A 12,414-nucleotide genomic window follows, 5' to 3' on the forward strand; every position below is an offset into this window, starting at 1 on the left:
AACGCTGTAATAGTCCCCTGCCGCCGCAGTGAAAACAACAACGCTAACTAGTTAGCAAGCTAACGGCAGAAAGCTACACGCTAGCTTGTTGCTACATGCTGAAAATGGCAAGTTGGATTGTGTGAAACTATTTTCCAAGGGCACCGACGTTAAGCGCCGCCCATCACAATTCCACAATGGAGACCTGCGCCACCAGACTCCTCTTACGGAAGAGAGGGGAGGCTTGCCATGAGACTAGCATAAACACAACGCTGTTACACCAGTAACAGTAACAGTGTGTGTGTGTGTGTGTGTGTGTGTGTGTGTGTGTGTGTGTGTGTGTGTGTGGCTGTATGTGCGTGTGTGTGTGGGTGACACACACACACACCCACACACCCACACCCACACACACACACACACACACACACACACACACACACACACACACACACACTGTGTGGGTGTGTGGGTGTGGGTGGGTGTGTCTGTGTGTGTGTGTGTGTGGGTGGGTGCATGCATGCATGTGTTTGCAAACATGTATATACTGTATTGAATATGTATAAGACACACTACACTTACAGTACACACACACACACACACACACACACACATTACATTCCATTACGTCATTTGGCAGACGCTTTTATCCAAAGTGACTTACAATAACACATTTTTGTCAACAATAGAGCAATCAACTATGCAACACAATCTATGACAGCTACAACTTCTGAAGGAATAGTGGTAAAGTTAAGTTTTTTTTTTTTTTAGAGAGAGAAATAAGTTCAAGAAGGGCCCGCACACACACACACACACACACACACACACACACACACACACACACACACACACACACACACACACACACACACAGTACAGTAAGTACATAAGGAGGTGTGAGTGTTTTCTGATGCTTGTGTTCTTGTGTGTGTTTATATCCTACATGTGGGTAACACTTTATAGAGCTCAAACGTCACATGACTTTCCGAGACGTCTCCAGACCCGGAAGAGAATTCCCCAATCATTTTAAGCCTGGAAGAACCAAGCCAACGAGTCACCTACTGAATCATAACCATAAAACAGCGCGCGTGCGTGTGTGTGTGTGTGTGTGCGCGCACGTGTGTGTGTGTCTGTGTGTGCGCGCACGTGTGTGTGTGTGTGTGTGTGTGTGTGTGTGCGGGCGCACGTGTGTGTGTGTGTGTGTGTGTGTGTGTGAGGGTGGTATGCTGGTGCAGATTTGCAAAGTGTCACACAGGAAGCGCTGCTTCTCTCAGATCCCACACTCTGTCAGTCGCACAACCACACACACATCTGTTCCAGCTGCTTTATTTGGTCTGCCTGGCTCGTCAGCCATGATGACACTGACAGCTTTCTGCCAGCAGTCTGGCTGTGTTACCGGCCAACATCTCCTTCAAAACTCTGCTCAGATCCTATGGTGATTGGTATGAGGACAGTGGGGATCCCTTCACGCTGAATTTACTGTCTGTAATAACCAATACTGATCAACCAACAGGGAGACAAGATGGCCGTCTGGAGCACAGCGGGAGTCCTGTGGATGGCGATGCTCTGTCTGGGGAACAAGCCGGATCTGTGCAAATGCCCGGGTAAGAGCAGAATGTGCTTTTGTGAAATTCTGTGCTGCGGTCAGTCAGGCTGCAGGCTGGAGATACTTCACTCATATCACAACTTTCAGTATTACTGCAGGAAGTTTCATATGACATGTCTTCATCTCACTTTGAAGTTGCCATCAGACAAAAAATAATAACAGTTTGATTTAAAAAAATACAATACAGTACAATACGGTAATTGCGGTAGTTACTAAGGAACGAATCAGGAGCGACCTGGTAATTAATGAATCGTTAATGATTCATGAATAACTCTGAATCAAGTACTATATATGAGATAATGTTGAGTTACTATATAATGAGTATAATATATTGTAACGTATCGGTGATACGCCAAGGAACGGAGAGTTGTAGTTGGTACAGGTTCTTTATTCACAGGCTTCTTTAGCTCCTAGCAGCTAGCTTCACAGAGCTAGCTCTACACACAACACCCGGTCTCGCTCACTCCATAGCTTGACTCACCTCCGGCACCCCGGCCGCTGGTCCTATATACCCCGTTTCCCCTAGGAACACACCCACATACATTAGTTCCTAGCTACAATCCAGACACTTATGTTGCACATCACATTACAGGTAATACTTGGATTACCCGACACGTTACATACTCCTCACCCAACATTAGCTCAATGCCCACATTGACACCCACAACCCACACATATCCCCCTGTACCAAAACACACCACCCCACAACATTTTGTATTCCCCCAATTTGTCTCTTATTATTTCACTACTTCTTAATTTTCGTTCCACCACCACCATTTGCATTTCTTTTCATTTCTTCCCTCTTTTCCCATTCCTTTACATTCAACCCACATTTCAATTCACATTCCCATTCCAATAGCCCTTCTCTTTAACACCACTTATTTTGCATTCACTCCCACCATCATTTAGTTACTTCCCATTAGCACCCTTTTCCCCAACATTTTCCTTAGCACAAGCCCCAACATTTACATCATTCTTTTTTCATTACCTTCATTTAAACCTTTTTCTTATTCACATTATCCCACTTCACTTCAACCACTATTTCCATCCCCCCTTTTAAAGCTTCTGTCCTACCCGAAGCACATTACAGTCGACACAGCTAAGGCAGTAGTCCTCTACGTCTCCCTTCATCTGTACCCAGTAGAAAACTCAACAAAGGCGGCTGAGTGTTTCTTCAGCCCCTCGATGCCCCTGACCCCTGCGGCCCCTGTGCGCCCCCCGTAGAGCCAGTCCCCGCAGGCAGCTGGGCACCACCACGACGCTGCCACTCTTCCCGCGCCCATCCAACCCCAGAATCCCCGACTCCCTCACCCTCAGGTCCGGAAACAACTCCCACAGTTCCTTCGTGGTAATTGAACACATGCACATCTCCTCCAGGCGAGGCCGGCATCCGGCCGCCACCCACCTGCGCACCGGTCCAACGCTAGCGTCCTCCGCCTGTCTGCGTATCCACTCCTCGCTCGTCCTCCCGTCCCGCTCCCCCAGGGGGCGGCGTGTTGAGGACAGCAGGGCGAACACCATCGGCGTCGATCTCCACCTCGGCTTTCTGCAGTGCAGCCGTGGGGGCTGTGTAGCGGCTTGGTTGGGCCGTCTCCTCCGGCCTTGACCCCTCTCGCTCCCCCGGGGACACGAGTGCCGCTCCCCCGACTGTAACAGCTCTGCAGATGATGTCGTTCACTTCCCTCTGGCTGTTCAAAACGATCCCCGCTCTCCTGATGGTCTCGTCGCTGATGATGATGTCCCCCTCTACCGGCTGGTATGCAGAGCAGCTAGCCTGGGCCGGCTCAACAGTCACTCTCCTGCCCAGAACAATCGGCTCTGCACTGCTCCGCTGCTCCGCCGCTTGTAGCTCAGGCTGCTCCACTGCTCCGCTACTCCGCTGCTCCTCTGCCTGTTGCTCCGGCTGCTCCCCCGGCTGTCTGTCTCTTCCAGCGCCCACACCCTTAGTGCAGTCTCTGGCTAAATGTTCAGGCGACTGGCAAGCCCAACAAAGCCTCACCTGTCCGCCGCCTGCACGTCTCTCCTCTCTCGCTGTCTTCCAGTCCCCGACAGCTTCTCGACACTCTCTAGCTAGATGTCCAATCGCTCCGCATGCCCAGCAGGCTCCCTGCTGTCCATGTCGTTGTCCCGCATACCCGGTCCGTCTCCCGGGACCGCCTCGGCACCACCTCGCCACGTGGCCCGGTTCTCCACAGCTCCAACACAGTCTATTTTGTGGTTCCTCCGGCCGTTCTCCACACTGCATTACCTCCGCGCTCATCAAATCCACCCGCTGCATAACTTCCCGCAGCGTCTGCATCACCTCTACTGCCCAGGCAGGAGTCTCTTCCACCAGCCGTCTGACTTCTTTCAACACACGGGCTTCCATGCCCGCCAGCACCGAGCTGATCTCTGTCGTCAGCCCCTCTTTTCTCCCGTTCGCCAATGGCCATTCTTCACCGTGCACCATCACACGTGGCGCCCGTAGCAGCTAGCTCACACAGCTAGCTTGCTACCGCTAGGTCGCTCGAGCCTTTGATCTCCAACTTTTCTCCGCCGTTCCTCCTCACTCTCTCCCCTCTCGACCGAATCAGAGGCGCTACCGCTTCACTTCTGACACCAATGTATCGTATCGCTGATACGCCAAGGAACGGAGAGTTGTAGTTGGTACAGGGTCTTTATTCACAGGCTCATTCAGCTCCTAGCAGCTAGCTTCACACCGCTAGCTCTACACACAACAACCGGTCTTAGCTCGCTCCATAGCTAGACTGACCTCCGGCCCACGTCCGCTGGTCCTATATACCCCGTTTCCCCTAGGAACACACCCACACACATTAGTTCCTAGGTGCAATCTAGACACTTCTATTGCACATCACATTACAGGTAATACCTGGATTACCTGGAACGCTACAATAGTATCAGAATCAGAATCAGAATCAATTTATTGCCACAGTATGCAAGTTACATACGAGGAATTTGTCTTAGTGTCTGTATGCAGCGTAGCGGTTACATCAATATACAGAGATAAGAAGTAGGAAGATCACTAAAGACAATCACAAAGTTGCAAGCGCAATCAAATCGAGTCAATATATACAACATGTACATTTACATTTACAGACTGAGTTAAATAGACGTTAAATAGGCAGTGGATTTACATGAATTTACAATCGGAGTTAAATAAGAGTTTACATTGAATGTACATTAAATTTACAGGCTAAGTTAAATAGGCATTAAATGTGCAGGGAATTTACATTAAGTTACAGTCCCAGTTAGACAGGCATTCAATTAGATATGAGTTCCAGTTTCATGGGGGGGTGAGTTCAGTTGAGTTTAGGAGGAGGTAGTGAGTTTGTGTGTGTGTGTGTGTGTGTGTGTGTGTGTGTGTGTGTGTGTGTGTGTGTGTGTGGGGGGGGGGGGGGGGGGGGGGGGTGGGGGGGGGGGGTTGTTGGTGAGGTCCTTGGTGGAAGGGGTTTCCGGGCCTTGTTGGTGAGGCTGATAGCGGTTGGGAAGAAGCTGGTCTTGTGGCGGGTGGTTCTGGTCTTGGTAGACCTCAGTCTCTTGCCGTGGGGGAGTGTCTTAAAGAGTTTGTGGCCAGGGTGGGAGGGGTCAGCCATGTAGTAAGAGAAAGAGGTGAGGGTAGCAGGAAGCTTAGAGGCACTGGGAAGGAGGAGCAACACTACAAGAGGCGAGGTGGGACAATTACATGACAACAGAGGTGGAGGTAGAAGAAAACTGACAGGTATATTACTTGAAACAACAAATAAATAACATAATATATAGTGTAATTATATAATAGGCAAATAACATCTGTTACACTCGCTCTGCCCATTGAGTTATGGAACCACAAAGGCAAAGAGGGAAAAACAACAACACAGTATGAACATTTTCTGTATGAAAATGTATCTCTAAGTCATAACAGGCACACATACTCAACTAATACTACTGCAGGAGGTTTTACACTTCCAGTAGTTAGAACAAATGCGATGAAAAGAACTGTCATGTTTAGAGGTATGCAGGAATGGAGCACCCTTCCCACATATATTACACAAAAGAAAAGCAAAAAACATTTTAAATTATTGGTAAAACAGCACTTACTACTGTGATAATGCTATGTATGTGTGTGTATGTATGTGTATGTATATATATATATATGTGTATGTGTATATGTATGTATGTATGTATGTATGTATGTGTGTATATATATATATATAGAGCATATTGAAGCATGTACATAACTACGGTAATAATATATATGGTGATGGTAATAGTTATATATAAGATATGGTAATGGTATATCTTTATACAAACGATTGTGTTAGCTCTCAACCTAATCAGTCTGTAGTTAAATTCTCAGACGACACGGCCATTGTTAGTTTGCTCACCAGCGACTCTGACATAAGCAGCCATGCTGCTGGAGTGAACACTTTTGCAGATTGGTGTGATGAGCACCATCTGATCATCAATACGCGTAAAACTGAAGAAATTGTGTTTGACCCTAGATCAATCAGAGACCACAGCCCTCTTTCCATCAAAGGCCAGAACATCAACCAGGTCTCCTCCTATAAATATCTAGGGGTGTACATCGATAATATGCTTAACTGGCAGACGCACGTATCAAACATCTGCTCTAGGATTCATCAGCGCCTTCATTTTCTGCAGCGTCTGAGAGTCTTTGGTGTAAGTAGAAATATTATGTTGATTTTCTATAGAGCGACCATTGAGTCGGTGCTGCGCTATGGAATAACTAGCTGGTTCGGAAACCTAACGGTTAAGACAAAAGCTCAAATATCTAACCTGGTCAAGACAGCAGGGAAGGTAATGGGGCAGCCCCCACCCCCTGGTCTCCAGGACATATATGTCCAGTCTGCTACTCGGCAGGCCAACAACATCCTAGATGACCCCTCGCATGTACTGCACTCCCAGTTTGAGCTCTTACAGTCAGGAAGGAGGTACAGGGTCCCTTTGTGCAAGCACAATCGTTGTAAAAACTTGTTTGTCCCTCAATCAATTAACCTTATTAATGAGCAGCTAAGAGAGGATAGACGGACCTGAGGACCATGTAGCCTACTACAGATACTTTTTGTACTTGCGACCTGTGTGCGTGTGTGTGTGTGTGTGAGAAAGAGAGAGCGTGCGCAACTGTGCATGTGTGTGTGTGGGTGAGTGGCACATCTAGGGTGGGAATGTGGGTGGATGCTAAATGTGTGTGTGGGGATGATGTCACATGTCATGATAACTGTCATGATAAATCTTATGTTATAGTAGATGTGTTGATGCCCATGGTGATGGGCTGGTGTTCCTGTATGTATCACTGCTACTGTTATCTGTATGCTGCAGCTTGAGCTTGTCGTCCACAACAAGTTTCTCCTAAGGAAGACCAAATAAAATAATCAATCAATCAATCAATCAATCAATATATATATATAGGTAGCCTATACATAATATGTGATGTAGTTTTATGTATATTCTACACATCTGTAATGGTATGATATGCAATATCTTGAAAGGTACAGTATGTATGTATGTATGTAATATCCGAAATTGTACCGTTTGTACAGAATGTATTTTTTTATACAGGATGTAAATTTTGTATGTGATATCTTGAAACTATGCAAGTTGTTTGACCCCAGGAAGAATAGCTGCAGCTCTGCTGTAGCTAATGAGGATTTTAAATAAAGACAAAGACAAAGGCACTACTACCATTAGGCTAATTCTACTACTTTATTTGTAGCTATTTTCCCAGGTGTATATTATTTGTTCAGTGTTTTGGAAAAATAATAATACAAATAGCCTAATTATCTTTCCTCCTCCACAGGCCCTGTTTATCACTTCACCTCTCACGTTCTATTACAACCCAGTTTCCCCACGGGTATCATTCAAGTTTCATAATCATAGCCTACTATTATCATCATTTGTGTTGTAAGTCTAATTAGCCTATTACTTTTTTCATACAAAGGTTCCCTGAGTGCTCCCCTCCCTTCAGCAGCGCTGAACAATCACGTCGCACCACTTAGCCTACATAACATAATGATATCAGTTGTTTTATAGAGAGCCAAAGTGGAACGTCACTTCCTGCTTCAGCACTATACCAGAGATTTTCATCCGCCATTTATTTTCCCATAGACATTTTGTAAAACGCTTGTAAAAATAGTTTTACGTGGTCAAACCAAACGGTGCAGATATATTTAGAAACAGGAGAGACCACATAACATTTCACTCGGACCAAAACCTTTAAAAAAAATCGCGGATTTAAAGAAAATATTTTTCTGTGTGTTTTTTTTTTAAAGTTTTGGTCATAGTGAAATGTTCTATGGTCTCTCCCGATTCTAAATATAGCTGAACCGTTTGGTTTGACGAAGTAAAACTATTTTTATAAGCATTTTACGAAATGTCTATGGGAAAATAAATGGCAGGTGAAAATCTCTGGTACAGTGCTGAAGCAGGAAATAGGCGGTCACATATTAGTGAGGAACTGGGCCACACTGCCTCCTATCGCCACACCATACTCACAGCAGGCTTTCAGACTCTTTCGCCATGTTTGCCTGTAAACATCTCTCGCAGTGCCAGGGTGCCAGCCGTAGATGATGAAGCTTGCTGGTGAGCCGAAAGCGTGTAATAGACCCTTCTCACGGGGGCCATTTTGTGTCGAAAAGGCAGGGTAAACACAGGTGCAACTTGCAAGCAAAACACTAATGAGGGTTTCCAATTTCCATGATTGGAATTTGGAAACCCTCATTAGTGTTTTGCTTACCAGGAACTAAAACATGCAGTGCTCTTGTTAACCTGCAGATGGCAGAGTGGGACTGCCAGGCTTGGACAAAGAGCTTGACTATCGAGATAGTTCAGTCTACTCCATACAGCAGGGATACTCAACTTGCTTTGCCCGGGGGCCACTTTCGTGAAATGATAGAAGGCGAGGGGCCAGTTAATAAACAAACAATATACATTTTTCTGTAGCGGATTATAGGTTTTTGGGGTGTCAGCCGGAGTTTAGTCTGACAATGTTGTGCACACCGGACAGTTAGTTAGGTTAAGTTAGTTAGATTAAGTACATACATAAGTGCCTGGGTAGCGAGCAGATGGCGGTATTTGACAATTTAGCAGCTAAATCATAGATTATTGAAAGATATTCCATATTCCAGACTGAAGTGCTATAACAGAAGTGGAGTATTGGCCAGAATGACATGAACATTTGAACATTCAGCGGGTATCTTGCATGTTGTGTTCAGGTGCACTGTATTTTATTTTTATTTTTTTAATGCAATTGCATCGCGGGCCACCCAGGGGGCGGGCCGCAAGTTGAGTATCACTGCCATACACCGTAGTCTAAATTTGTTTCTAAGTTGTTTATAATGGTCAATACCTATAGTAGCCTGGTATCCAGCCCCCATATGAATGGCAGTTGTCAACCTTCTTCATGGGGCTGGATACCAGGCTAGGTCATTACCTGGATATCTAGCTCATTATATTTTGAGGCCAAAGGCCAATGGCCAATTGGTTTCAGTTTATTTCCAAGGCACACATTACTTCTAAGGCATTTTAGTCGTTTGAAATGTGCCTTATGAAACTGTCCAAACTTGCCAATTGTTACTATAATATAAATATATATAGTATAATAATAATAATAATATATATTAATAATATTAATTCATATTATATATTATATAGTAATTATTATTATTAATTAATTATTAATATATTAATTAATAATAATAATAATAATAATATAATAATATATATTATATATATATATAATATATATATATAATATTAATTTGAGGGATCGGCGTGACGTCACTTGCCACCCAGAAATGCGGAACCCGTTGTGCCAGACAAACGTTAATATCTCAAAAACTATACGTCACATCGCTTATATTTTGACATTCTGAGTGAGAGCAGAAGTAGCTCAAGAGTTGGATGTATAATATATGCATGTCGTGTAAAAGTTGTGTGAACTGTCGCAGTTTTTAAAATGTAAACAACTGGCTAGAGTCAGCCACTCAAGCCTCGCGCCACTTGGGCTCCATAGGGTTCCATTGCCATTGCCACCCAGTGAGTTTGTTTACCAAAATGCTGCTCGGCTTATCCCTCGTATTGGAAATAAAATACAAAATAACTTTACCAACCCGGAACGTATCTTCTTGAATATATCCCCTATGTGACACAAATCCTGAGCAGCATACCATCTCAACCACCTCCACGTGACGTCAGCAACAACTGTGTGTGTGTGTGTGTGTGTGTGTGTGTGGGCGTGGACACATGCACAGTTAAACGATTTTTTTTTTAAAACGACGATTAAACGATTTTTAGACGGACAAGCCCGTCTTTTATTGTCACACGGTTACACATCAACACATGCACGGACGGCCACAACACACACATGCTGACGGTGGCCGGTGAAATTTGTCCTCTGCATTTAACCCATCCTGGCTTTGTCCTTTCCTCCGGGGGGCAGGCCAGGAGCAGTGGTCGCTTTCTCGTACAGCGCCCGGGGACCGACTTCGGATGTTGTCGTCACTGGTCGGATGACGATGACGATCTGATCTTCTGCATGTTTTTAATGGGGGGGGGGGGTTATGTACGGAGGAGCCCCCCTGGGGGAGCACGGGGAGAACATGCAAACTCCACACAGACAGAAAGGCCCTTATGACGAGATACCCCACCTGGGCAGTAGGCACTGAAGATATGGGGGGGAACACAACCACAGCGCCCGCAGTGTCCCAGGCGAGAATCGAACTCAGGACCTTCTGACTGCGAGGCGACAGCTCTACCACTGACCCACCGTGCCCAGTTGCGTGTGTCTGTGTGCGTGTTGTGTGTCTGTCTGGTGTGTGTGTGTGTGTGTGTCTGTCTGTTGTGTGTGTGTGTGTGTGTGTGTCTGTAAGTGTGTCTATTGTTTTATTGGATAATACGATTGTCTGATTGCAACCAATGTGTACTCTACCTTGCAAATAAAAACACTTAAAAAATGTAAGTGTGTCTGTCTGGTATGTGTTGTGTGTGTAGTGTGTGTGAGTATGTGCATGCGTCTGTCTGTTGTGTGTGTGTGTGTGTGTGTGTGTGTGTGTATGTGTGTGTGTCTGTATGTCTGTTGTGTTTTGTGTGCGTGTGTCTGTCTGTCTGTCTGGTGTGTGTGTGTGTGTGTGTGTGTGTGTGTGTGTTTGTTTGTCTGTCTGTTGTTAGTTTTGTTCTGTAAACAAAATCTGGCTCAATCAAAAATTGGGTCAAACATAAAACATAATAGGCCTATAGGGAATTAAAACAAATTATAAATAAAATAAATAACATAAAAAGTCAGAGTTCTCATCAGAAATCAATTCATTTCAGACCCTCCGTCGCTGGAAGCTTGCTGACGTCACGGTGGGGGTTACTACGTCACACCCTGGGTGGACTAGTAAACATCCTGCTCATTTTAAAAGGACAGCAGTGAGCGGGAGGAAGGCAGCTGGCGCCATCTTGGCTGTTTTCATGAGTACAACAGGGGAGAATCCGCGGGGAGAAATCACATAATCATTGATATTTCACTGTAAGGCGGTGCTATCGGTGAGTTCATTTGCAGCGGATATTTTTGCGCATTATTATGTAGTTTTTGTTGGTCAAAACAAGCATGCATATGTATCGCTTAGTAATCGCGGCCTTCAGAGTACTAGAAGCACTTAGCCGCTAGCTATTAGCTAGCTAGCTATTAGCTAACTTACAGTATTGCTGGTGGCTAGCTATCGTTAGCCACTAGCTAACGTTACAGTAGTAAGTGCTGGTGGCTAGCTATCGTTAGCCACTAGCTAACATTACAGTAGTAGCTGGTGGCTAGCTATCGTTAGCCACTAGCTAACGTTACAGTAGTAGCTGGTGGGGAAAAGTATGAACAGGTTGTTACAGGCGCCTTATCTTCCCGGCTGTTTTGTTGCGTCGTTATTAACGTTATTATCATTATTCTTTTTGACACTGACCGCCGGGTGTATTTTTACCCACTGTTTTGGAAAAGTCACAACCCAGTTCAAAGTAATAACGTTACGTTTTTCAAATGCAATGTTTATGATTTCATCTCTGGTTTTGTAACGGTCATAATAGCTAGCCGCTGCTTCATCCCATCTGATGGCGCAGACTACTTGCTGGCTTTGAGCCGTTCCACGGCGCTTTTTAACTTACCACATTGTGTGTGTGTGTGTTCTGTGTGCGAGTGTGTGCGTGTGTCTGTCTGTTGTGTGTGTGTGTGTGTGTGTGTGTGTGTGTGTGTGTGTGTGTGTGTGTGTGTGTGTGTGTCTGTCTGGTGTGTTGTGTGTGTGTCTGTCTGGTGTGCGTTCTGTGTGCGTGTGTCTGTCTGGTGTGTGTGTTGTGTGTGTGTGTGTGTGTGCGAGAGTGTGTGCGTGTGTCTGGTGTGTGTGTGTGTGTGTCTGTCTGTTGTGTGTGTGTGTCTGTCTGGTGTGTGTGTGTGTGCGTGCGTGTGTGTGTGTCTGTCTGTCTGTCTGTCTGTTGTGTGTGTGTGTGTGTGTGTGTGTGTCTGTAAGTGTGTGACCGGGTGTATTTTTACCCACTGTTTTGGAAAAGTCACAACCCAGTTCAAAGTAATAACGTTAACGTTCTTCAAATGCAATGTTTATCATTTCATCTGTGGTTTTGTAATGTTAATAATAGCTAGCCGCTGCTTCATCCCGTCTGATGGCGCAGACTACTTGCTGGCTTTGAGCCGTTCCACGGCGCTTTTTAACTTCCCACATTGGAAACGCATAATGTTACAGCCGTGTTGTAACGTAATACAACTTCATCGTTTATCCTTTGCAAGAAGACCACCAACAACAACAACACGTGTTGTTAGCGTAGGTACACAGCAATATGCACATTTCACATGGTTT

At 45.3% G+C, this 12,414-nt stretch overlaps 1 protein-coding gene across 2 annotated transcripts in view; it reads left to right on the plus strand.

Annotated features, from left to right (window-relative positions):
- Positions 1-1,334: 1,334 nt before the first annotated feature.
- Positions 1,335-12,414, plus strand: part of LOC310799990 (double-strand-break repair protein rad21 homolog A-like) — a 40,622-nt gene continuing 29,542 nt past the window's right edge. The window contains exon 1 of one of the 2 annotated variants that reach the window (XM_083662590.1): positions 1,335-1,580. The gene's annotated coding sequence lies outside the window, so the exon portion shown is untranslated. Of the gene's footprint in view, positions 1,581-10,984; positions 11,105-12,414 lie in introns of those variants that run through there. The other variant, XM_083662589.1, reaches the window with a different exon arrangement.

This window comes from Poromitra crassiceps (assembly GCF_964638095.1).
Source record: "Poromitra crassiceps genome assembly, chromosome: 29".
Classification (NCBI taxonomy): Eukaryota; Metazoa; Chordata; class Actinopteri; order Beryciformes; family Melamphaidae; genus Poromitra; species Poromitra crassiceps.